The sequence below is a fragment of the Lissotriton helveticus genome, chromosome 2_1, assembly GCF_964261635.1.
Source record: "Lissotriton helveticus chromosome 2_1, aLisHel1.1, whole genome shotgun sequence".
In the NCBI taxonomy this organism is placed as follows: Eukaryota; Metazoa; Chordata; class Amphibia; order Caudata; family Salamandridae; genus Lissotriton; species Lissotriton helveticus.
Window position 1 is genome coordinate 1,789,584,892 of NC_136059.1, and position 27,940 is coordinate 1,789,612,831.

Here is a 27,940-nt window from a genome sequence, read left to right on the forward strand (position 1 = left end):
TTACAACCTCCCAGGTCACTGGTATGAGACGTCTTTTGTTGGGTTAGTTTTTCCAAAAATATTTCATGTTGACAGAAATGCAGAAGGTTCATTTGAAATCAGTAATCATTTCAACAGATTCAAAAGAGAGAGTTTCTCAAAAATTTTGGGAGACATTTTTCAAGCAGTAATACCTTTAGTGTGTATAACCCTGAATGCAGGTAGAATCAGAAAATAGTCCACAATTGTTGACAGGTTGTCAACTGATACAGCAAGTGGCTTTCAATTAGTGGATACTGAGCTCATTGCTATACGGTCCATGGTAATGCAGAATCGTCTTGCTTTAGACATTCTGTTAGCAAAAGAGGGAGGAGTTTGTGGCATTTTACATGTCCAACACTGCTGTACCTATATTCCTGACCAGAGTCAGAATATTGAAATGTATAAAAAATATATCACTGAGTTGCAATCAGAAATTGTGCCCTTAGAGGAGGATGATTTTTCAGAACGTCTGAGCAAGAGATTTGAAGCAATCAAAACCTGGTTTCAAGAGATTGGTGGTTCAGTTCTTGGCAAAATACTGACACCTTTATTAGTTATAGTCTTTGTGATACTTTTGTTGAAGATCAGTTGCATGCTACACAAAAGAAAGAAATACTTGAGGGAAAAGAAGAGATTTTATAAGCTCAGAAAGGAACAGGAGAGAGAAATAGAACTAGAAGAGTTTCGTAGAACTCAATATGAGAGTTGTGGTCCAACAGCTGAGACAAAACTTTAGAAATACTAACACAGTGAAAATCAAAGCATGTTCATCTTTGGGATAACATTTTGCTAAATTTTTGGGTATGGTTTGGTGATTTTGAAATCACCAGATGAGGGAGTTGATGGAGCGAGATTTTTTTTTAAACTCGCAAAATTAAACTCTCATAATATAAACTAATTGTATTAACGTGTGTGGAATGAATATTATTAACCAACCTAGATTAAAGCTGCAAAACACAAAACATTGGGATTAACATGTGTGCTCATATATGTGCTTTATGTTGCAAATGCTTGTTCGAGGATAATAAAAAGCTAATCTTATCTATTGTCATGTCAGAATTAATTGCGGCTGTTTTAATTAATGGCATGTGCTTATTTTTGTGTGCTTATGTTTTGTCTTTTTGTCTTTGTGAGGCTTATTCTGTTTGTTACTAAAATGCTTTGGCTAGGTAATATTTATTAATGGGTTAATAATTAGCAAAGGTGGGTGGGAAACAGAATGATTTTTAATTCTTGCATTAATTATTCTTTTGTGTTTGTTTGAATATTAGTTAACGGAAAAGAGGCTTGAGGCCTAGTACGACTTTAACGTGGTGTTGTCGAGTCCTGTCCAGAAAAGAGCAAGAGTCTACATGGAAAAGTTTTATCACGTTTTAAAAATGCAAGTTCCATTGAAAAATGTACTGTTCGTGCTCTTGGATGGACCAAGCCCAAGGACAGTAGCCGGTAGAAACCGCCAAGCTAAGGAAGTCACGGACAGTCATTTATAAATGTTTCATTTTGGAGGAAGCTGTGTGACTTGTGAATGAAAAACAATAGACTATAGACAAAAGTTTGATTCCGGCTTCGAAAGGAGATGACACTATGTGGGTTGATGTCTCTCAACCAATGAAAACTTTGGATGGCAGGAAAGAAAAATACATTTAGTGAGATTAGTTAGGGAAAAAGGTATAAAAACTGACCCCTTTGGAGGGAGGGCGCTTCTCGCTTATTGAATCCAGTTGGGCGTGACGTGCTGATGGACTCTTTGGAGCATGTAAGGATCAATAGGGTTAAATGACTTTTTACCTATTATTCTTTAGGCAAAGTGAGTTTTAGACAGGGAAAATAGGGCTTAGGTGATGGTAAACTGTTTATTCTTCATTTAACATGTTATTTGATTTTGCTTAAAACAGAGAAACTAATTTGCAAATCCTCAATCAATGCTGCTTTAATAAAAAGATTCTAAATAAGATGCACTCTTCTTTGAATAAATAGTTAATAAATAAGATTTTTGAAAAGACAAGCTGGCCTTGTTATTCCACAGTCTTGTTACCATCAGTTGATCCATTTGCCTAAGTGACTTAATTAAACGCTGAGTTTTACAGAACCATGATGAATTCATTATACTGCAGTTGTATATAAATGTGTATATAATTTGTGAATAGGTTTTATTAATTAGGTCACATGATTCAGTCGCTCAAAAATATGTCACGTTAGTTTATGGGCCTTGTGAGTGTTTTATAATTAATGGTGAGTGCGTTATTATGACAAATTTTCTATAGGGGCGCTGGATCAAGCTAATGACAGAACAGGCCTTTAAGTGTATATCGGTGATTTCAGTCTACACTAGAATGACTTTGCAGACTCTCAGGTTTTCCAACTGAACACCTTTCTTTCCTTCTCCCGGGGCTTGGTGCCACCAAGCTGGAAAACAGCAGTGGGGAAGGCACTGTTAAAAAAGCCTAATCTGGACATGGCGGAGCTGGCTAACTATAGGCCTATATCCCTGTTGCCAGCCCTCAGCAAGATTGCTGAGAAGCTGGCAAATTACCAACTGTCAAACTTCTTAGAGTCGAATGGTCTGCTCCGAGACTCGCAGACCGGCTTTCGTCCAGGCCAGAGTACTGACATGGCCCTCCTGGCAGTCGTGGAAGAATGCAGGCGCATCATGGATTCGGGAGGGTCAGTGGCAGTGATCCTCCTGGACCTGAGTGCAGCGTTTGACACCGTGAACCATCGGGTGCTGATTCAACGACTGTCAGAGGTGGGGGTGGCAGGGACCGCCCTGAAGTGGCTTAGTTCATTTCTTGATGGTCGGTCATACCAGGTCTGGGAAGGCAGCAATCGGACTACATCTATCCCCCTCCAGTGGGGTGTGCCACAGGGCTCCTCCCTGAGCCCGACATTGTTTAATGTTTATATGGCCCCCCTAGAGGATGTGGTGGCCCCCTACAACATCAAGATCATCAGCTATGCTGATGATACTCAGTTAGTGGTCGCCCTCCCTCAACTGGTAGATAACCCCGACTTGCTGCACTCATGCCTGGTGGAAGTCCACACCTGGATGGACGACTCAGCTCTTAAGCTGAACGGCTCTAAGACAGAGATTATGCTGTTAGGGAACAAAGCTCCCTCATTGCCATTGACATGCTGGCCGAGCTTTATGGGTGATCTCTCCATCATGAAAGAGGTGTGATGTATTCCTATAGGTTCTGTATCGATCCCCCTATTCCTGACCCTATTCTGGTTAACAAGTTAACTAGCAGCCATCCCATGAGGCAGAAAACCCCCATGATGCAGGAACCGTTATCTGATAAAGCCACACTACGGCACAGGAACGTGTTATCTGATTAGGTCATAACGCTTGCCATCTAATTAGACAAGCGATATTCCTCCAGCCCCTGATAAGGCATACGGAGTTCTCAAAACAAATCAAACCTATGACAGACCTGGGAAAAACCCTGCGGCCATTGTTTTGATTTCACCGAGAACTTCAGCAAAAGAATGTGCTAACGACCAGGTCGTATGACATCCTTATTGACGTATCTATGTCCATCCTTACGTCAATCTCGGCACCTTAAAGGTATAAATACTACCGATATTGCCCTATGCAAACACACGCGGTGGTGACGAGATCGGAGCAGCCAGACTTGCCGAAGCCCAGAGCAGAGCAGACCCCGCTGGCGCAGCCCCGCCTTCCTGAAGCGCTGAGAACGAGAAGCTGCCTTTTCTCCTGCCGAGAAATCCAGCTCCGGCGCTTCCGGGTAGCCCTCGCAGGCAGCCTGGAATATCGAGACCAGAGACGAGAGATACCATTCCTCATTCATCCTAGATTCCAGGTACAGAACTGAATAACCCCTTGCAGAGAATTCTCTAGTCAGTCACTTGGCAGAACAAACTTAACTTAAACTGTAACTTTCTATTCCCGCCCACGTATTAGGCTTAGGTCAGGTACACGGGGTAGGCGTAGTTAGAAACACCAGTTGAGTACGATTAGTCAAATGTATATGTGTATGTATTCATTTTACTCATTTTAAACCATCATATGGCTTAGAAACCATATCAATGTTTTTACAGTATTATTTTATACTTCTGCTTTTAATGTATGCACTTTACTTAACCATAAGTATTGCAATAATATCGATCCATTTCTCTTGTATGAGAAAAGAGACTGATCAATAAATAACATCTTTTATTGAACACGCCCGTCTCTTACTTTTCTCTACAATCTGGTGAGACTAAGAATGCACGTACTGACTGAGTAAAATAGGTCGTCTTTTGTTTTCACACGACTCTAGAGATACACTCTTGATTAGGGGAGAGCAAAGTTGTCATGTTCTATGGTTGTCAGAAACTAAATCCCTTCTTGTCTATCCAGGGAGGTTCAACTCCTCTTTGCCTATTCGAGAAAGTTTCTAGTGAACTCTGAGCTAGCTGGCAAACCCAAAACTTTAAGTCTAATATCGACAATAGTAGACCTAGTTAACGTCTGGTCTAGGCCTATACTATTGAAGGTATTATTCCAATGCGCAGAGCCTATTGGGATAATAGGAACTACACTACATGGCGCCCAACGCGTTTGGAAGGGCGATAAAACTAACGTAAGACATTTAGAGTAACTCAGTCGTGCTTTTTCACTCAGACCCCTTTTTTCCCATAATACTCCAAAGACGTCTGGAGTGGGTAAAAGGTAATATCCGCCAGACCTCGCAGGAGGAAACTCCTATGTATGGTCCTTGGTTTAGTCAACGTTGAAGGATACACTGTTCCAAAATATTGTGCATCTAATCTTTGTTTCCATAAGAAACCTGATCTGCAAACAAAAGAAATAACCTTCCTGTCGGTAAAATGGTAGACAGTGATGATGAAAGAGAGACAGTTAGGATAGCAACTGAACTCGCAGCAGCTGATAATGCACTGCAAGACGCTGACCAGGATATAATACTCATCCCGGTCATCAAAAGAAAATCTAAAGCCTTAAAACTTATAGAGAATGGACTGACACCTAGAGGTGGCACAGTCATATTCGTGATTGAGGCACACGAATATCGGCAGACGGAGTATACTATTCATGGATACATTTTCCAGCAGCAAATGCTGTAACAAAGTACTTCCACTATTACAAAACAGAGGACCCTCCTAATGAGTACACTCCTTTCGAGGAGGTGGAAGTACCACTTAAATTTCAAGAGCATCTGCTCTTATTTAATGGCGCCCTAAAACATAATAATCACATCACCAGGCTCGGTCCCTTAGGTAGACCAGGAGCAACGTGGCCGGTCCTAGCCGGATACACACCACATCCAGACATCGATGGGATGTCTGCAGCAGAGCTTTTAACACAGCTAAAACAATTAATAAAATTACATAGACAATTAGTCCAATATGTGATGCGGACTTCAACAATTCAACCAGCAATTAAAATTCCACAGCTGACCCCTCACCAGGGGAACACAAATAAAATTACACCACAAAACATACAGTCCTGCCTAGGTAAAGTACCGGCTAAACGGGAACAAATACCATTCTGGCTAGCACAAAAAATCACCCAAATAGAGGCGGTGTTTCCAGACACCACCCCGTTAGAAAAACACAGGATTCTGACTATCTGTCTTCCAATGGGAATCGCACCACACGTGGAGGACTGTGACACTTGGGGTACAGTCTTTGCTTCCATCTACACAAAAACGCACGGTGTTCCATCCATTTCGGTAATACCAGATGTGCTAAAACAAATTCAAGACGAATACGGTCCAGAACCGGCTTTAACTCTTGGTATGAAATTACTAAAAGACTTCAAGCAGGTCTCGGCTATATTATTAGCCAACATGAAGGGAGAAGCAGCAAACGTGGCGATCCGCCAGAGGTTAAAGGAGACAGATATAGCAGACCAACCAGCTGAAATTGCCAGAATTATAGAAAAGTCCTATGAGGAACTAGGTAGAGATAGTTTAGGTGGAATACCAGTAAAACCACAACTGATTGAAAGTCCTGAAAAAATATTTTTTAATAATAATTCAACATCACAAAAAAAGAGCTGGGATGGAAACAAACAATCCAATCCTAAAGAAAAGAAATTCCAGTCCAGAGGAAGGTCTCCTCGGCGAAGAGAAAAGTCTCCGAACCAAAGACACAGGTCACCCCAAAGTGACCCCTCTGGGAAAAGATATAACCTTAGAAATAGGGATAATATAAAGAAGCCTGATAGATATCAAGACATTGATACACGTCCCTCTCAATCTTTTCAGACTTCCTCGCAGAAATCGGAAAGAAGAGGACGATCAGAACAAAGAGAAGAGCACGCCAAGTCCAAAGACAAGGAACCTGCTCATCTAAAAAAGAAACTACAATTTCCAAAAAAGAAGGTAGCCAGTATCAAGGTAGTCAACAATGCCGAGAATACTGAGGACACAACTGAAAAACGGAGAATGGGCTCAGACAATGCTAGACAGCGCAGCAGAAGTGAGCATAGCTCGCAAAGTCCTTATGAATCATCTGGAGACAGTGGACACGAATGAATATCTTCAAGTGGAAACTGCAGACACCAGAGTTAGCAAACCTCACAAAATATATGAAATAACTTTACGTATAGAAGGGGATAAGACTAGAAAAATAAGGGGACTATTTTGGGATAATCTCTCCAAGGGCTATGACATCCTTCTAGCTGAAAAAGACTGGTCACCAGAGTTTGTCAGGGAGTGCCCTCATGGCGAAGAAATAATTATGCCTGCCTTCTCAAATCATATCCCAATTCATAAAAAATATACACTTGCCAGAAAGTGGGCAGTAGCTCAAGCTCCTGCTTTATATAAAAATCATGTAGGATGGGATGAGGACTCTCCTCCTCACAAAATCCAGTTAAAATCACAACCTACTGCACAAAGACAGTACCCAATTAAGCAAGAAGCTAAAAAACAGGTAAAAGAAATCCTAGATCAATTAGAATACCAGGGGGTGATTGAAACTTGCACCTCACAAATGAACAACCCTTTGTTTCCGGTCTCCAAACCAGACAATTCATATCGTCTAGTTTTGGATTACCGACACCTTAACTCATGTTGCAAAACTTTTGCAGTACAAAACTCGCATAGTGCTGCACTAATGAATAACATAGTGCGCAAAAAATACAAAACAACATTAGACATCTCTAATGGATTCTTTTGTCAAAACATAGCACCAGAGAGCAGATATTTGTCTGCATTCTCAATAAATGGCACTCAAAAACAATTCTGTCGGTTAGCCCAGGGGTACAAGAATAGCCCAGGGGTATTCTCAGCGAGAGTAACAGAATTACTACAAACTTATGATGACGAAGCATTATCTTATGTCGACGACATATATCTAACAGATGATGACTTGGATACTCACTTGAAGAGAGTGAACACCATAATACTTGGGTTCGTCGCAGAGGGTTACAAATTCAACTTTAAAAAATCCAGAATTGCCCATCTAACAGTCCTGTTCTTAGGATATGAATTATCAAGTGAAGGCAAAAGCCTGGCTGACAATTTCCTAGAGAAATGTGCCGTACTCCAAGCACCTAGAACACTAAAAAACCTACAGTCAATTCTAGGCTTCCTAAATTTCGGAAGAACATACATTGCAAATTACGCAGAAAGGGTCAAACCCCTTTATGATCTAATAAACCCAGATTTTAAAAGAACCAATTGGACTCAAATACACACAGAAATTCTGAGATCCTTTACAAACAGACATGTTAATTAAAACAAAATTAGAAACACGTGATAACACACGCAATCTTGTGATTCGAGTCATCCCAGGAAGATGCGGATTCACATACCTGACCTCTAATGAGGGAGAAAAGGTACCAATTGCATTCAAATCACACTTGTACAATAAAGCTGAAATGAAATTCAGCCCAACGGAAAAAATTCTAACTGCAACACAGACAGCTATAGCAAAAGAACGAGCCCTGGCACAAGGTAAACGAATAATAATCGTGACACCGATACCAGCCCTGGAGGCTGTAACAAAAGCAAGCATTCCAAATGCTAAAGCGCTCCATCCGAGATGGATACAATGGGCTAATTCTCTTGCTGCAACAGACGTGGCATACGAATTTGATCCTAACTTAAAAACACAAGAATTTCTCCAATACGAATTTGAATGTCCTCCGCCGACCGAAATTCTTCCTCTAGACCATTACGGCTGTATAATATATACAGACGGATCAGCACAACCCGCAGTAGGGGGTAAACAAGCTTACAGTGCTGCGTGCGCGATTGTAAAAGGTCGCTGGCACGAAGGAAAATTTAAACCAGCTATCACTAAGACACAATCTCTAGGAGATTGTACAGCTCAGCGAGCTGAACTACTGGCGTTCAAGATGGTGCTTGAAAATACCGATCGAGAATTCCCTACACTCATAGTGTGCGATTCGTATTATTGCGTTCAATCTTACAATGAATACTTGCAGATCTGGCTTCAGAATGGTTTTAAGGATGCAAAAGGAGGCACAATCAAGCATAAGACGCTGTGGGAACAAGTAGTTCTATTACAAAAAGAACTACCAAAGACTCACGTGATACATATGCTGAGTCATCAACGTGATGGCGTTCACGTTGCAGGGAATTCATTGGCTTATGAGGCCGCGAAGGCAGCTGTGCAAACGGCTTCCGTAGCTGCCATCACACGGTCAAAAACAAAAATAGACAGCGAAATATTACAGGCTGTCAGCGCTACAGAAAAGGATTCGATAGAAACACTCCCGAAAGGCTTTCCAGTAAAATACTCATACATAACTGATGCAAACAATGTTCCTTTTGCTCGAATCCCTGGAGTGGGGGATAGGGCAATTCCAAACATGGAACATAGGTTAGGACTGATAATAGCGGCACACGAAGGGCTTGCTTCTATACATGCTGGCGTCTCAGCCACAGTATCATTATTAAAACAGAGATACTGGTGGCCACAAATGAGAAGACAAACAAGGAACTATGTTTTAGAATGTGAAATATGTCAAAGAATGAAAGTATCAACGGTGAGACGTCCAGCGCAGACGCCCCTTCTAATCTCGGATAAACCATTAGCCTGTGTTTACCTAGACCACTGTGGTCCCTTACAAAGGGATGGTAACTATAAATATATCTTGGTTGCAGTGGACTCATGCACGAGATTCATATGGATGTGGCCCCAGCGAACGGCTGACGCCAGAACTGTTATAAAAGATTTGCGAGTCTTTATCGGCACATACGCAATTGGCATGCTGCATTCGGACCATTGTCCTGCTTTTAGCTCTAGAGCTTATAAGGAGGCCATGGTCAGCATGGGCGTTACATTGCGGTACTCTTGTCCATTTCACCCTGAGGGGAACGGAATTGTTGAAAGAAAAAACCGTGACATAAAGCAATTGATAACGGCAAAGGTATTAGGTTCGGTAGCTGGGTGGGTCAAACATCTAATAAGTGTCCAACGTAGTCTAAATAACTTGCCAAGAAATTCTCTGAAGGGATTCAGTCCGTACGAATTATTGTTTGGAACTAGGATGTTAGTCTTAGACCTCGACAGTCAGACTTCAGTGGTAAAGGAAAAAAGCTTTGATATCAAAGATCGTTTGGCTATTTTGCAGGACTTAAACGAAACAAGAAAAGACCTGAGCAACATAAAGTTGAAACAGCAGCCAACAACCACTGAAGAACCACCACCTGTCCCAGCAAGACCTGTCTGGATTCCAAAAGTCGGGGATCTAGTCAGGGAAAAGATCGCGGTAAAGAAGGAATTTGGGCCTTCTTACAGAAAAGCAGTTCCTGTCTTGTCTATCAACGGGACAAGATCAGTTGTACTACCGCCGCTTGCTGGTAAAAAGGAGAACCGAGTTGTATCCATCGACCTGGTAAAACCACAATCATGTGGCCGATAACAAACAGTAGGCCAAGTGGACTCCCGAGAAGTAGTAGAACACCAAGATTTGCTACTAACACAGAGGTTCAATCTAAGAGGCTAATCACATTTGAAACGCCTACAGAACTACAACAAGGACTATGCAACAATGCAATGGAACTTAGACCTCTGAAACCCCAAATAAAAACATTTAGCAGAGACACACCAATCTATAATGAAGTAACAAACGAATATGCAAGAAACAGTAATCCTGAAGCAATTGGCACAATTGACAGAACTGCATCCGGCTACTTCATAAACTTCGATGATTCCTCTGAAGACCTAAGTGAATCAAAAACACAGCCATCAACAAAAACCTTTAAAGATAAAGTTAAAGTACTTTTGAAACAACTGAAAGAAACATATCTGATTTCTCCATGGATTGAATTTTGGGTGGGTTTTGGTGCATTTATCCTCATACTTTGGCTCATCATGGTACTAACTTTGGGACGCTTCATTGAGGGAAAATATGCTAAAATGGACACAGCAAGTCAGAAAATCAACTTGATCCTCAAGCCACACACATCTTCACACGTCGAGAAAAGAGAACTTTCTTCAGTCAACTTCACAGCCAATCCTATACCAGGTGGGGTAGCATGGGACAAAACTGACTACGAAATGTATGGTCCGGTCGAAATCCTGAAATATCCACACCAAATTAAGATCTCGTTGAGTGACTTTGTAAAACCGAGCTCATTTGCTGATGATTGGGACTTTGAAAGCATAAATAACATGATGTCTGACTTAGTAATGTCTGCTAAATTTACCAAACATGATTATTTGCAGGGTTCGACAAATTATGATAGTATGTACTGTTATAACCACTATGGTAACCATTTTCTACATAGATCTGCACAACCTAGAAATGTTTTAAATTATAATCAATGGGAACATTGTGCAACCCCTCCAAAAGGAAGCTCAAGAACCGTTTATGACAAATATTCATACTTCACAGGTTTTAACACAAGTAATGCTGAAACATTTTATTTCAAATTGTCAAATAAGACAGGGACAAAGACCATGATAACAAACACGAAATTGATATATTCAGACTCATTCTTTGAACAAATGAATACTTTTGGTTTTGATTATTGGGACAAAAATGTTGAAGTAAAGAGTGTTTGGGGTACAAAAGAATGGCAAGTACAGGGTGTAGAATCTTTGTTTAGAGCCTGCATGATCCCAGAACAAATTATATTTTTAAATGACACTGTTCAACAAACCACCTGTCTTGGCTTAGCCCAAATCAAAGACTTAAATAAACCGTCTATTCCAAAACCAACAATGAACAGCAATAGCTCTACAGATGAGGAGATAGACGTAAATTATGTATTAAACCAAAACAGAACACATCCTGATTGGAAAAAGTGGTTGATCTGGCCCACAGATACTAATAACTGTCAAGATAGATTCCTGAACAAAACACAGGGGTTCAAAATGACCAGGCCAGACCCTAGATATTCCCAAAGACAACACCCAGGGATAATAACCACCTACAGTGTGGGCAAATTATGCCTTCAGTGGCTACAAACTTCCACACTGGCAGAAATTAAGCAACACCTAACTTTACTTACTGATGGTGCTGACTTGCGTGATTTCATTATGGGACCGCGCAAACAGCGTCAGAAACGTTTCATAGCAGCCTCTGTATATGCAGCATACAACGAGGCCTGGAAGGTTACTCAAATTGAGACAGCGGAAAGTATACGGGAAATTGACCGTATTAATTTGGAAAAATCCCTTTCTGTAGTGGACAATGGGTTAATGACTCTGTCCTCCAGAATTTTTTCTCTGGACAGCATTGTGTCTTCAGCAATCGACATATTATCGCAAGACTTACTGTTGTTACAACACGGTCAGTCTCAATTGCGTTCTATTGTACAGCTTGGCTGGACGTTACAAAATCTGCGTTCAGGCTATGTGCCTTGGTGTTTAATCAACACAACGTCACTATTCAATATCTTTAACCTTACTGATAAACAAATCAGTATGGCACAAAAGGGTGCTGATTATACAATCCTGAGCATTGAGAAACTTGAGAGATTACCAGTGACAATGTCAGAACGACCTGTCAGTGAATGGATAATACATGGGATAATTAATATTCCAATATCAACCTTCAGGTTTCAATACTGCCAAAAATATATACAGGCTGGCATGTACGAAAAATTGGGAAAGGGGTACATTAAAACAACATGGAACCTGCCCTATTCACATGCATGTGTCAGTAATAAAGGACAGAAAGTGTTTCTTAGTGGCAATAATTGTGCAATGTCACTAAGCGGTACAACGGAATTAGTTTGCATGGAGCCTGTGAAGGGAACTCAAATAACCTTTCATGTCACCAGCTAGGCGCACCTGCAACAGAGATAGAACCATTCTTTCAAAGACTCTATAATGGGAGTTACATTCTAATTGTAGATCGCAGATGTTGTAGTCTTATGCCCGGGACTCCTTATCTCGTAACTTCGACTGCGAAAGTCAAGTGCTGTGGACGCTTATTGTTCCCCAGCTCCCTTCCAGACAGGGAGGCAAGGGCATGGCCCAACTTGAAAATTACTTCTATTCGAATAGATACTTTAAGCAGAATGAAAACAGTGCTTCTTCAGACGCCGACCAGGCTCACGTCGTCAAAAGAAACGTATGATCTCCTAGTCGCAAGGACGACTGCAGAGATTCACTCCTTATTATCAACTAATTCCCCCATACATTTCGCAGAAATCCTGAATGAAATCTTAAATATTTCTGATACCAGTGGAGTCTCAAAAGTATTTAAGACAGTATTTTCGATGGCATTAACACCATTCAAAGCCATACTGGGTATTTTTCCAGACTTCGTCCATTTGATTTTTGGCGGACTTCCCCTCATTTTGGGACTAATTGCAGGAATCCTATTCTTAGTCCTTATATTTCGTTATGGCAAACCATGTCACAGACAAAACACCTGTGACAAGGGAAGAAACAATCCTAGCCATTGGATACCGGGACCGGATATCAAAAATCCTGGGACTATCCCGGCTTAGAGACCTGAACATGACTTGGTTTCTTTCATTTCGACCAATGTGGCATCGATTTGTTTTACCTGTATTAAGGTGCTTGCTATGCGGAGAAGAATGCGTGTTAGACACCTGTCTGACTCTACAATCAGATGCGCCAATGGATGCAGAAACATTGTTGAGTCCAATTAAGGCTCATGCTTTGTGCTGCCCTCAACGGCTACCAATCCTGATGACGGCATTCGTGGAAGCTTCACCACTACGATTAAGGGGTAGTGAAGTTCAAGATGAAAGCAGCATTGATCAGGTACGACCTTCTGTCAGCAATACTAATCAAAACGCCAATGGAAACAATCATGCGCACGAATGCATGGTTACACCTTTTTCCGAGTTAGTGGAACTCTCCCAGGAAGCTGTTGACAACTTTTTCGAGAGTCTAAATGATATGATGTTCTCACCAGAGCAGAAATAGAGACTTTTGAGCAAGCTCGCACACGGCGTTCCCTGAATTTGGCCTTCAACTAGAATAGCAAAATACCATGAACAATTTTCCCTCCAGTTCACGGACAGCAATTTTTTTCAGCAGCCCCAAAATATTTCTACATATTTTTCGGGACACTTATCTTCTGCTTAAAGTAAGAACTATTCTTAGAGAACTAAGGCTTCTATTTTTAAGATACTTTATAGACATTAGCTACCCGCTGATATGTTCATAATTATTTTACTCTGTGATGGAATGGTCTCGAACCTTTTTTTCTGTATTAAGAGCCATTTCATGTGTAAATTCTCATATACAAATTAGTGATGATGTATAGATATGCGTGATTACTTTAGCATTATTCTACAGCTTGAGTGCATATATTACATGTGACTGTTTTTTCCGTATATTTGATAATTTCAAAATGCATCTATGTATTTTGGGGTGGTAAGGTATACACGATACCCTACAGTATGTTTTACTATGCATAGATTCGTAAATATGTCCATAGTTAGCGTGGAGTGGGTGTGATGTATTCCTATAGGTTCTGTATCGATCCCCCTATTCCTGACCCTATTCTGGTTAACAAGTTAACTAGCAGCCATCCCATGAGGCAGAAAACCCCCATGATGCAGGAACCGTTATCTGATAAAGCCACACTACGGCACAGGAACGTGTTATCTGATTAGGTCATAATGCTTGCCATCTAATTAGACAAGCGATATTCCTCCAGCCCCTGATAAGGCATACGGAGTTCTCAAAACAAATCAAACCTATGACAGACCTGGGAAAAACCCTGCGGCCATTGTTTTGATTTCACCGAGAACTTCAGCAAAAGAATGTGCTAACGACCAGGTCGTATGACATCCTTATTGACGTATCTATGTCCATCCTTACGTCAATCTCGGCACCTTAAAGGTATAAATATTACCGATATTGCCCTATGCAAACACACGCGGTGGTGACGAGATCGGAGCAGCCAGACTTGCCGAAGCCCAGAGCAGAGCAGACCCCGCTGGCACAGCCCCGCCTTCCTGACGCGCTGAGAACGAGAAGCTGCCTTTTCTCCTGCCGAGAAATCCAGCTCCGGCGCTTCCGGGTAGCCCTCGCAGGCAGCCTGGAATATCGAGACCAGAGACGAGAGATACCATTCCTCATTCATCCTAGATTCCAGGTACAGAACTGAATAACCCCTCGCAGAGAATTCTCTAGTCAGTCACTTGGCAAAACAAACTTAACTTAAACTGTAACTTTCTATTCCCGCCCACGTATTAGGCTTAGGTCAGGTACACGGGGTAGGCGTAGTTAGAAACACCAGTTGAGTACGATTAGTCAAATGTATATGTGTATGTATTCATTTTATTCATTTTAAACCATCATATGGCTTAGAAACCATATCAATGTTTTTACAGTATTATTTTATACTTCTGCTTTTAATGTATGCACTTTACTTAACCATAAGTATTGCAATAATATCGATCCATTTCTCTTGTATGAGAAAAGAGACTGATCAATAAATAACATCTTTTATTGAACACGCCCGTCTCTTACTTTTCTCTACAATCTGGTGAGACTAAGAATGCACGTACTGACTGAGTAAAATAGGTCGTCTTTTGTTTTCACACGACTCTAGAGATACACTCTTGATTAGGGGAGAGCAAAGTTGTCATGTTCTATGGTTGTCAGAAACTAAATCCCTTCTTGTCTATCCAGGGAGGTTCAACTCCTCTTTGCCTATTCGAGAACGTTTCTAGTGAACTCTGAGCTAGCTGGCAAACCCAAAACTTTAAGTCTAATACCGACAGTAGTAGACCTAGTTAACGTCTGGTCTAGGCCTATACTATTGAAGGTATTATTCCAATGCGCAGAGCCTATTGGGATAATAGGAACTACACTACAGAGGAGATTAAGAGCTTGGGGGTCTGGCTGGAACAAGATCTCTCCTTCAGAACTCAAGCCAAAAAAACAGCAGGAGTGTGTTTCGCCCTGCTACGTGCAGCTCGTAAAATCTTTCCGCTTCTCCCCTTTCCATCGAGGAAGCTGCTGATTCAGGGGCTTATAACATCTTGCCTCGATTACAGTAATGGCCTTTTTCTGGGTGCCCCTGAATCCACCTTTAACAAATTACAGCAGGTCCAAAATGCGGCGGCCAGACTGCTCATGGGCATTCCCAGAACTGAATCAGCTAGACCTGCCCTCAAGGCTCTGCACTGGTTACCAGTGCGGGAAAGAGTAAAATTCAAGGCACTTTGCATAGCCCACAAAATTCTTCAGGGTACTGGACCACCTATCCTAAGAAACCTTGCAGTGCCCTACAAAGCGAATAGAACGCTGAAGTCCGACCAGAAACATCTTCTCCTTGTCCCCAGAGTAAAGAGATCGCGTACGGGCGGGAGAAGATTCTCTGTGAACGCAGCCACGCTTTGGAACTCTTTACCCTTAAAAATTCGTGCTGAGACCGGTACTTTGCGCTTTCGCAAAGGTCTGAAAACATATCTGTTTCCTGCGTGATTTGTCTTGACCAACTGACTGTTTCAACTGTCGAAGCTCTGTTCAAAGCGCCGGGATGCCCCAGGGTAGCTGCGCGCTATATAAAATTTTAATAATAATAATAATAATAATAATTACCAACAATCTTACACAACTCTGTAAAAATTTGACCCATGCAAAGGGAGCCACCATGGTCCTTCTGATTGCCAATGAAAATGCTGTTTCTGTTGATTCCATACTACCGGCGGACCTCAACATTCACTTCTTTTCCCTCTGTTCAGTTATGATGCAAACAAAAAATCTTGTGATCAAATCAACAGTGGGTGAGATACTAGAGAAATTACACTGGTGGAGCTTGTCATGAAAATTAAATTACAATTGATACTCCCAAATGAGAATAAGTCAGTAGCAAGTTTCACTTATCATACAATGAAACCATGACCAGCGTTATGGAAGCGCAGCTGAAACTGATGCACCAACAATAATAAGATCTCTCACCAATGGTAAAATAAAGAACTCAATAAGGAGAGAATACAACTCAGGTTAGAGGAAAGAACATGGGGACAAAATCCTTCTACTATTAATCTCTCCATGCTTCTTACTGAAACAAGAAAGTACAAAAACAATGTGTTTCAATCTAGAGCTGCTTTTTTCAGAACACAATTAGACCTAGCATAAAAACTGTCCCAGGAAACAATTTGACTTCATAAAACAGCAATCAGGTCCAACAACCAAAATGGCCATTAACTCCTCTAAAGAAAGATGTGATGCACTGTTAGATTCGTTCATTTAGATCAAAAGATTGAACTTTTGCTTCAAAGGGAGTCATTAGATAATCATTCATTTTCTCTCATCTCTAAGAACAATGCTAACTGGAAGGTGATCGGGAAGTTAGTGAAACCGTAGTTATCGGAACAATAGCCATTACCAAACCAGATTTACACATCGCAGATCTGTCCTCCTCTACGCTGATTAAAGAGAATACCACTTACATTGACCTTTACCAGACTCAGTTGAATAATTCTTCATTAGTACTTGACAAAGTCCCAAGCAGTTTGAAAATAAGGCAGGTAATACCAGGGCTGTATAGAAATGGATGCAGATCTAGAAGACCTGAACAACTTCTGCCCAGTCACCAATCTCCTGTTTCTGACTAAACATCTAGCATGCTGTGTCGCAACAGAGCTGAAACAATTTTTCAAAGCCCACAATCTTATTGATGTTTTTCAGTCTGGTTTAAGAACATGGTGTAGTACTGAAACAGGGATAGCACAGAGCATGGATGATGCTCTTTGTCTCCAGGAGAAAGGAGACTTGTGCCTACCTATACTCGTTGAATTAAACAGCTTACTTGAAAAACACAGCCAAAGAAATCATACTAGATAGATTTATATCCAGTTCAGCTACTGTCTTGCAGGAGGTCCCACAACACTCAGTACATTCACCTACTCTTTTTAACGTATTCATGGAACCCCTGCCATCTATCCTAAAACAATCCAACCTCTTCTTCCATCTCTATGCTGATGATTCTCAATTATATTTGAAAGAGTTATTGCAAGAAGTTTTGAAGTTTAAGTTATTATCTGATTAATTCAAATCAATACAATTAAAACATTTTTTATAAAATGATCTCTTACACAGCTATATATATATCTTTAACTTCTGGTCCATAGTTTTTTACACTAGCTATTTGAAGCTCAATTCTCTCAAAAGTAAATTACCACTTGAAATGGAGCAAATACAAATAATTCTCAGCCTATAGAGGAAAGAAGTTGCTAAAATACTAATGTTAATATTCCATCAATCAATCAATCATCATTTGACAATATGCATGAGCTGTTCACTACAGGACCTATGCATACGGTTACTAAAGGGCATAACAATGATTCGTCATCTTTTAACTTATTATCAATTTCTGGGTATCAATAGAGCATAGATAAAAAATACATAAAAACCTTTTTTAAAGACTGCTTAAAGTACTGGGTATTAAGATAAGGTCGCAAAAATTCTTTCCACCTCAATCAAGATTGTTCACACCGGCAAATAAGGTGAATTGTCTTGCTGGATAAGCATAACATATGTGCTTGGTGACATGTTCAAATAATTCAGCGAGCATATCACAGGTTTGGGCAGACACAAACTAAATGCAGTAGACAATTCTCGTGGATAACCACAAAGTCTGCAGCTACTAGTTTGTCATTCTTGTAGCCATTTTGGAATGCCGTCTTGAGATGGGTATCTGTTGAGTCTTAGCTTCAAATATGCATCCCTCATATGGGATTGAAAGGAGATGGGCATAGAGGGCTCAATACCCAGTTTCTCATAGGAGTTTATGACTGTCCAAGCATGCTTTTTGGCTAATAGTGCACCTTAATCGACTTTAAACGAAAGTTGCTTAGTTAAAAAAACGTTTAAAGTAAACTCCATTCACTTCTAGAGGCCTAGATACCTGTGAGTCAAAAGTTGGTGACACTCTGATAAGTAGGTCCTCAATGTGCCAGTATACAAGGCGTTCTTGATTTCTTGCAACCACATAATCACTAAGAAACCAGGTCAGGAAAATACAAAGGGGCCGATTATGATCGCGGACGGACTTTCGTCCGTCCGCGATCACTGAGGAGGAGGGAACGTCCGCATGGGCTGCGGCGTTCCCTCCTGTGCAATTAGGATGTGACCGCCACCCTGGCGGTCACATCCTCTATTACTAACATTGCGGCGGGTGCGGCTTCAAGCTGCACCCGCAGCAATGTCAAAAATGCAGGTGTTGCATTTGTATGCAGAAAGAGGCAGGCACCGCGCGGTGTCTGCTGCTTTCCGCATACAAATGCAGGGGGGTATCATAGGTACCCCCCATGTGCACCCCCCCCCTTCACCTAGGGGGCCCGCAACGGGCCCCCGCAGTGAAGATACACATGCTTTTCCACGGCGGAAAAGCCGCCGTGGAAAAGCATGTTTCACATCCCATCCTAATCTGGCTGACGGTGTCTGAGAGACACCGTCACCATATTAGAGCTTTTCCGCCGCGGTTGTAAGCCAACCGCGGCGGAAAAGCAGCGGACGGAATCCAGGATCCACCAGCCATCCTAATGTGGCGGTGGGTCTTTGGTGGGTCCGCAGCGGATTTTCCCCATCCTCCGGGCCGGCGGAAAGAGGACGCGGAAAATCCGCTATCCTAATAAGCCCCATAGTCTGTAAACATTTTTAAAAGGCGGCCTGTTGCACTAGGGCCTGCCCTTGGAGACCAAAGTTCAATCAAATTTCTGCATGCTCAATATTTTTGGGAATCATAAAGACACATTTTATGGTCTTAATTTGCATCAGATCCAGTAATTTAGTGTTCTTACCCCGGAAGATAACTGAGCCATAAGCCAATGCTGGAATTCATTTAGCAGCCATTATTTTCATCAGATTATCATAAATGGGACATCTTAATTTGGCTCAAAGTGATTTAAAAGTACAAATGGAGGAAGCTGTTTTAGCTCTTAATAGGTCAAAATGTCCTCAAAAAGAGATGTTGTTGCCCAACAAAATGCTGAGATACTTATAACTCTTAACCAGATCGATTGCCTTTACCCTTACAGGCCAGGATTGAGATCTGGCTGTAGGTGACCCAATTGACATGATTTTGGTTTTCTTAATTTTCAGTTCAAGATGATTAAATGAAATATATTCATCAAGGGAATCGAAGAATCGCTGTAAGCCTATGGGTGTCTGACTGAGTAGTATAGTATCGTTAGTATTTTGTAAATATTTTAGAGGGCTATTTGCAAATTTGGAGGAGTGTGAATTTATTGTATCAAGAGGTTGATTCAGACCCACCATGAAAAGGTTAAATAAACACGGTGCCTGCACACCCCCTTGCTTTAATCCATTAGATGTTTCAATTCTCCAAGTGAGACAAGTTCCATCACCCAGCTTGACCTAAACCCAGGCGTTCGTATAAAAGAGGATGATAATATTGAGTAATTTCGGAGGCCTGCCCCATGCAGCAAATTTTTTCCATAGTAAAGCTCGAGAAACGGTGTTGAATGCTGCTTTTAAATCGATAAAGTAAATATGCAGATTTCGCCTCCTAGAGATTGCACTCTGCCTTCAATGTTAGGGCAGTCGTCTTGGTAAATTTCGACTAGCCCTTGCAAAATCCAGATCGATTCATTGGAAGTAAGTGCTGTGTAACTGACCATTCTTAAAGTTCCTTTAAGAGATGGGGTGAAAACCTTTGCATTGATGCCTGTCAAAGCTATTATTCGATATTTTTTAGGATTTTCATCAGGTACGCTTTTGTCATAAGAATCTCATTATAAAGTTGAGTCAGGATCTCTGCACACAGATCCAGATCTGCTCTAATGACGGCTTTTATGAGGCCATTGGGGCCGGAGTCCCGTTTGATCTAATACATTTGAGCAGTACTGAAGTTTCTTCTTTATTTAGTGGCTCAAATATTTGTGGAGTTATGTCGGCCATCCTGGTTACATTGATGGAATTTTGACGGTTTTCACGGAGAGTGTGTCCTATTTTTTCTCCAAGTTTCTCAGATGATTTATTGTTCTGAAGGGATCTAAACTCTAGACTGGTTGCTACTCATGTTCCATGCAAGTTAGAGATGAGGTCCGCCCAGGCCCATGCATTTTCTGTAATGTTTGCGCTGCTACCTCTGTTGCCACTATTTTTGAGACCATTAATTATTGACCAGAACGCCTTGCTATTATTTGACTTGCTTGCAGATGGCAGCTTATTTCTTAGCTCCTGGTGATAGATATTCTTTGCGTTCCATAAGGCTTGCATGTATGACCTCCTTAGAATTGTTAGCTTTTGTTTAAGTAAATATTGTGTAAATGTGTGATTCTGACAAAAAAAACTTTCCTTGTTGCTCTGTTAAGAGCCATCTTTTGTTGATGCAACATGGGCGTATACCACTTATTGTTAGAATTTATATGGGATTAGCCTTTCTTGTGCTATTAGCTGCAAATCTTGTAATTAAGGAATTGCTTAGAGAATTCCATTTGTCCACCGTAGAACTGTTGGTAGCGGTATCAGAGCAGCCAGATCTAATCAATGACTCAGCATGTTTCATTATCTCGGAATGTTTGGAGATCATTAGATTTCTGCATGCGACACACAGACAGATGTAAGCTTAGCTGTTGTGGATTATGGTCACTTTCAAGATGTTGGTAGCCAAGCCCTTTGAGATAAGGGTATAGTCTATTATGGAAAAGTGATTGGAGCTCATAAATGTCGGAATTGTAGTTATAACCTTCAGTAAACATTCATTGAGCTTCAATAAGCCAAATCGTCGTAATTGTTCATAACAGTATTGAACGATGTTACAATTCGGATTACCAGATGTTTCTGTTGGTAAAGGATAGATAATAAAGTCACTGGAGATAATTAAGGTTGCGTTTGGATGTTAAGAAAGCCAATGTTTTAACAATTTCCCACAAAGTTTACAACTGAGTTGTTTTGTAATTTCTCCTTGTGCTCATGTAAATATTTCATAGAAGAATCTGAGATGGGAATTGTAATTTTAAACATTGCAGCCATGTCAATCTTAAGTTAAGTACCTGGACCTTAACATCAAATTCTATGGCTACATACATTGCTAGCCCTCCTTTAGCTCGATCCGATTGTGATGAATGAGTGTCATTGATTATAAATTCTTGCCAGCCAATGAGCAATTTGATCTTTCCATGTTTCTTGTAACATTAGTATTTCAAAATTTTGCAAGAATATTATCGCCTCTGGATCTTTTAGCAAACTTGCGAGGCCCTGAATGTTCAAATAACATAGTAATGTGAGCAATTGTTGTTTGTCGGAGTTGGGTACATATCAATCCTCACTATGAGCTTTTGTTCTAAATAAGACCGATGTAAGCCAAGTCCAGTCCTCGATTAATACTTTCCTCCTAGCAATTTGCTCACATGTACGAAGGCGGAGACTGTGTTTGTTATTGTGAGGCATGACATTTTTATTCGTTTAAGGAGTGGACTGATAGCACCTGGTAAAAGAGGGGTAGACGTTTTTAAACTATTAGTTGTGGGTATGGGCTGCCCTTCACTTCTTAAGGGAACAGAGGGATCAATATTGTTGGGTAGTTTGAATGAACATTTCTTGACTTCGATACCCCACTCAGCGAACCGCGATCTGCAATCAAATACTTTTTTGCAATTGCAGTGGTTGACCATTTGGCAAGGGAACCTTTCCGAGAAGTATTAGAGGGACCTTGCTTAAATTGGACAGTCTCAAGGCCAGCTGATGTGAGAACAGCTAGAGTATGGATCGATGCTATTAATTTTAAGATAGTGCTTTGTTTAAGAATATCATGGAGGCATCTATATTCATACATAGAGTTGAAGATAATCTTTGCATTGTTAGTGGAGTAATTGGTCTGACTCATACCTTCATGTGTCCCATTGGTATGATCCATATCTGGGCACATGTGGAATTTTAGTTCGTGTACTGAACATCATCTACGCCATCTTGCCGACTCACGTATGAACATACACGACAGCCATTTTAGGTACCATGGTCTCCCTGTTCCAGATCGCCCGTCAGCACACTTCCCTGAACCTTGCAAGCCTTCCCCGCGCACCCCGGCTGACCCCGCACTCACATGCACAAGTCATGAACCCTCCCCTCCCATGACTCTGTCTCAGGGAATCACACCCCGCGCCTGACCAACACCTCCTTTCCGTCCATGAATACCCCTCCTTTGATGACCCCTTCCTCTGAGCCCGACTGCCTGTACGAACCGCTGGTCATCCCTTAGCCCGAGGATACAGTTTATTGCCCACTACTGTATGCACTCGCCTTTCCTGAAAGGAGCCACTATTGATCATGACCTCCCCACCCCCTGAGATTCGATCAGGCGCACACATTCCAAAGGAATCGGCAGAACACTCAGCTGCGTGATAGCCCCCTCCCATGGTATGAGGGGTAAGGGCCTCTACTGTTGTCATGTGTTGAAATGGGCCGGAACCGGGGGGGTGCCGGGGATGTCGTTCTCATGCTTCACAATGTCTTTGTTGTAATAAAGCACGTCCACATGTCTTAAACCGGTGTATAAAAGACCAGGTCTCAGAGAGGCTGAGAGAGCACCTCGAGACGATACCTTGTTGTCCGATCTGATGTGTTCTACTCCGTCGGAATAAAACTTGTTTCCTGTCTTCCTGTCTCCAGCGCCTGCCTCTTTATTGGATAACTTCGTATGGTATTAGAGGCGTCTAACGGCGTGCAAATTTAACTTAGGAAACATCAACAGAATAGCCTGACCATTTTTTTGAATTGATCTTTATCAATTGGCGTCCCAAACGCGGGGCCCATCAGTGACACGTGGATCCAGTGGGAGAGGTCCCGACGACAGAGTGAACGACTGCAACGATCGGGAGAGCTCCTGTCTGATAGACCCTCGTCTGACAGCCGATCATCTGAACTTCACTGATTCCGAGCAGACCTCTCCCGAGTGGTCTACGGTCCTGACTGGGAACCACCAGGAGTGCCGCGATAGCAACAGAGAATAGAGGACGATCGGGCGCTGGAAGCGGAAGACGAGAAACGGTCCGTGCGGTCCGGGTAAGGTCGTGATGCACGACAAATTGCGAAATTGATTGTTTGATTGTTTGAAAATACTAGTATTACTCGTCTTATTGTCTCTGAGAGATTCTCTATTTGCAAACAAGCACAGAGTCGCCATACTCTGTTTAGTCTTTGCAGATAGTGAAGGATAGGTAACGCAGACTTTTGTCCCCCATTGTAATCTGCCGTGCCTATTTTTCTCCCCATTGATTGATTGTTTGAATCGGGCATTTAATTGTTCGAAGTTGGTTCTCTTAAGGATCTTCTCTGCCTACAAACGGGGAAGAATAGGAATATTCTCTCTCCCTTTGCAGATAGTGAAGGGTAGGTAACGCAAGCTTTTAACCCGTCGTGCCTATTTCATTCCTCATTGATTGATTGTTTATCCAAACATTGACTGTTTGGAATTGGTTCCTTCTGGAGGTATTCTCTGTTTGCAAATAGCGTAGAATAGAATATTCTGTCCAGTTTTTGCAAGTAGTGAAAAGATAGGTAGTGCAGGCTTTTGCCCCCCATTGTAACCCGTCATGCCTATCTTCTCCCCATTGGTTAGTAGTTGGGTCAACCCGGACCGCTTATTAGAGATGAACCATCCAGCTCCACTGGAAGGCACCCCTAATAAGGACATGTTTACTAAGCAAGGACTAGTCGCCATAGCTTATAGTAAGTTATGGCATAAATATACAAAAAAGGATCCTGAAAGTCAGTGGCCACTGATAGGTTCTTTTGATGAAAATAAAATAAAAACACTAGATGCAGCTGTAAAAATAAATAAGGCAACGCCCACTATGCTCGATAGTATTGGCATGTGGCGCAAAGAAGCAGAACAGCGAAGGAAAAGAGAAGAAGCAAAAATAGTGAAAGAGTTACGAAAAGCAGCCCATCTGGCCGCAAAAGAACTAGATGAAGAAATAAGAAGAAAAGAGGAAGTTAAACAAACACAAGAATCAGGGCTGACAGGCCAATGCCCTGTCAGGACCCCCCCTACGCTCTACCCGGAGATGCCCTCCAAACAGCGGGCAAATGACGAGTTACTGCTCGGTCCTCCAATTATCTACATGCCCCCTCCTTATGCTCCCTGCCAGCCTCTAGCACAACACTCACCAGTTCAAAGTGCAGGCGTGGGTGACCCTAGCGCTAGTGCCCCGGCTCTTGCGGCCTTCGCACCAGCCGCATTGGTAACAACAGCAGATGAACATGAGACTAGCAGGCAGCTAACAGCCAGGCCAAATAGGTTGAGCAAAGATGAGCGAGATGGAATCGACCAGATAGCAAAGACCCTGGTAGAACGGAAGGAGAGCGAAGAATATACGATGAATATGCACAATTCACATGCCGGTAGTCACAGACGGCATTTCATTTTACGGTTCAGCTACCACACCCTGAACGCCTATGAGGATAGGTACCAGAATAAGGGTCCTGCTAAACTGACGGCTCTATACAGAAGGGTCGATGTTGGAGATGGGACTGAGAGCGATGTGACGGACCTCTTCATGCAAACGCTTGAGGTTTTCCGCCACCTCGCGGAACAGAAACCAGAGGTCAAGATCAAAGTCCCTGAGACGATTGAACCCCCATTAGAAGCAGCCAACACTATGATGCCTATCAGAGAAGCCGCTCCCTACTGGGTTCCCCCAAGAGGTCAGGGAACAAACGATGATATCAACCACGCAGATGCAAAAGGGAGGGTTGTGTACAACTGGGTTTACCAACCATGGGATCGGCAAGATATTTTAACTTTTAGGCAAACCCTGCCCGATTTAAGAAAGAACCCTACAGCATTTTATACAGAACTAGGCACAGCCTTGGGCTCAACCATAATGACTCTAGCGGACATTGATTTGTTTTTCGGGTTGTGTCTGCCGGCCGATGTGTGGAAGCAAATCCGGAAAGCCGACCACACAGACCTGTTCGGACACACCTGGAAACAACTCAATGAACTAGATAGGCAGCGAGAGCCCGGAAAGAAACCTGTAAAAGACATACTGGAACTCCCCGACAAAATAGTGCAGAAGCTAAAGACGCTGATCCCAGAGAAGAAGGTAGACTGGTCGGTAGTCACGGCTTGCCGTCAGAAACCCCAGGAAGACATATCAGAATATTTCTCCCGATTTGAAACGGTGTTCTCCGACTACAGTGGCCAAGACATGACCACCGCAACCGGACAACACCTATTCGTGCAAAACTACGTAAAAGGGCTATCGCAAGAGGTCTCCCAAAAGTTACAGACGAGTGAGAGTAGTTGGGGAGCCTCCAAACCTGCAGCTATCCTTCAGATGGCTCAGTATTACGAACACCAAAAGAACGAGAACGAGAGGGCGACTGAGAGAAAGAAAAAGGACTTAAAGGAACGAGTGATGATTGCTCAATTGCAGGGAGTGACTACAGGAAGGGAACGGTATAGGGGAAACTACCAGTCGAATGCCCCTAGGAATTCGCCCCCTAGAGACCGCAACCCCACACCTGGCGCTCCACGAACCGACCTCGATGAGAACCAGTGTGCATTTTGCAAAGAATTTGGACATTGGAAGTCTCAATGCCCGGCCCTTCGGGAAATGATTAAAAATAAAGAGACAAGGGACATGACAAATGGGCCAAAAACTGGAGGGCAGGGGCGAGGGCAGACCTACCACACCACCAATGACAGACCTGGCAGACCAAACACATTTGACCGACCCCGACAAAATCAGTGCCAACAGTCCGACTGCAACAATACTCACGACTCTGCATAGGACTGCCAGGGGCAAGGGAGGGATCCAGTCGAGCTCTGTGTTGACCAGCAAGGTCCTTACGTCACTGCTAAGGTCCTGGGTACAAAGTCTCCATTCTTGGTAGACACTGGAGCGACACGTAGTGTATTATCAAAGCGACTGATTCCAAGGGCACCCTTGTCTGGCTCACACATTACATCGATAGGTTTCGATGGAACGCCCTCCACTAATCCCCTGTCTGTACCTATCTCCTTTGACCTAGGAAACAATCCCACTGACACAACATTTCTGCTCTCCTCCAACTCCTCTGACGCCATTATGGGTATTGATTTACTGAAACATTTCCGAGCTACTATTAGGTGTTCCCCGGATGGAGTCCGAGTCATCCTGTACGATAACCCGAGCATGTCCAGACCCTACCCCGCACGACATATGTACACTATAACAGATGCTGACCTATCCTTGCTCGATACCCTACCCCTGTACCTATGGGCCAGAAACGACTCGGATGTAGGACGAATGATGATCGATCCTGTACACATAACTGTTCGACCAGATGCAATACTCCCGAAACTCCCACAGTACCGGATATCGCCCGAAGGCAAGAAGGCATTGGTAGCGATTATTCAGTCCTTGGTAGATGCAGGAGTGGTAGAGGAAGTGGTTAGTAATGTCTGCAATAGCCCTATCCTACCCATTGTTAAGAAGCAAGGTGAGGGAGATGAGAAAGCGTACCGCTTCATCATCGACCTGCGAGAAGTCAACAAAGTGGTGGTGCCACAGTACCCCGTAGTCTCAGACATCGCCACCATTCTGACTCTCATCCCGTCCACTGCCACCACCTTCACCGTTATTGAACTTAAAAATGCATTTTTCTCTATCCCCATCCATCCAGACAGCCGTTATCTCTTCGGCTTCACTTTAAAAAACCGTTCATACCGATTTTGTAGAGCTCCCCAGGGCTACACTGAAAGTCCCAGCATTTACAGCCAGGCCCTCAAAAGACAGCTGGACGCCGTCCAGCTACCAGATGGAGTGGTGTTGATCCAATATGTCGATGATATCCTTTTGGCGGCCGACACCACTCCACTTGTAATCACAGCCACTATCCAACTCTTGCACTTTCTTGCGGAGAATGGCCACAAAGTCTCCAAAAAGAAACTGCAGTTTTGCCAGCCCCAAGTGACATACCTAGGCCATCTCCTGTCCAAAGAAGGGAGGAAACTTACGCCCGACCGAATCCAAACCATCCTAGACACCCCCATTCCAAAAACACAGAAGCAAGTCCGTTCATTAGTGGGCCTTACCTCTTTCTGCCGACAATGTTTACCGAATTTCAGTCTCATCATAAAACCCCTACTTTCCCTGTTGACCAAAGATGTCCCTTTCCCACTCCCTTGGACTCCCGAATGCCAAGCATCCTTTAAGGAGTTGCGGGATGCCCTTTGCTCGGCACCCGTTCTAGGAACACCAGATTACTCCAAGCCCTTCTCCCTCTTCACTCACGAAAGGGAGGGATGCGCATTGTCTGTTCTAACTCAACCCATCGGCGCCAAACAACGCCCTTGTGCCTATTTTTCTGCCACTCTTGATTCAGTCACCAGAGCTCTACCTGCCTGCCTTCGAGCAGTAGCCGCTGCTGCTGTCTCTATCCGCCAGAGTGAGGGAATTGTACTTTCGAACTCTCTCACGGTGTTAGTACCCCATGCAGTCGACACCCTTTTGAACCAGACCAAGACTCAACACCTGACTAGTGCACGACTGACAGGGTACAAATTGACTCTACTTGC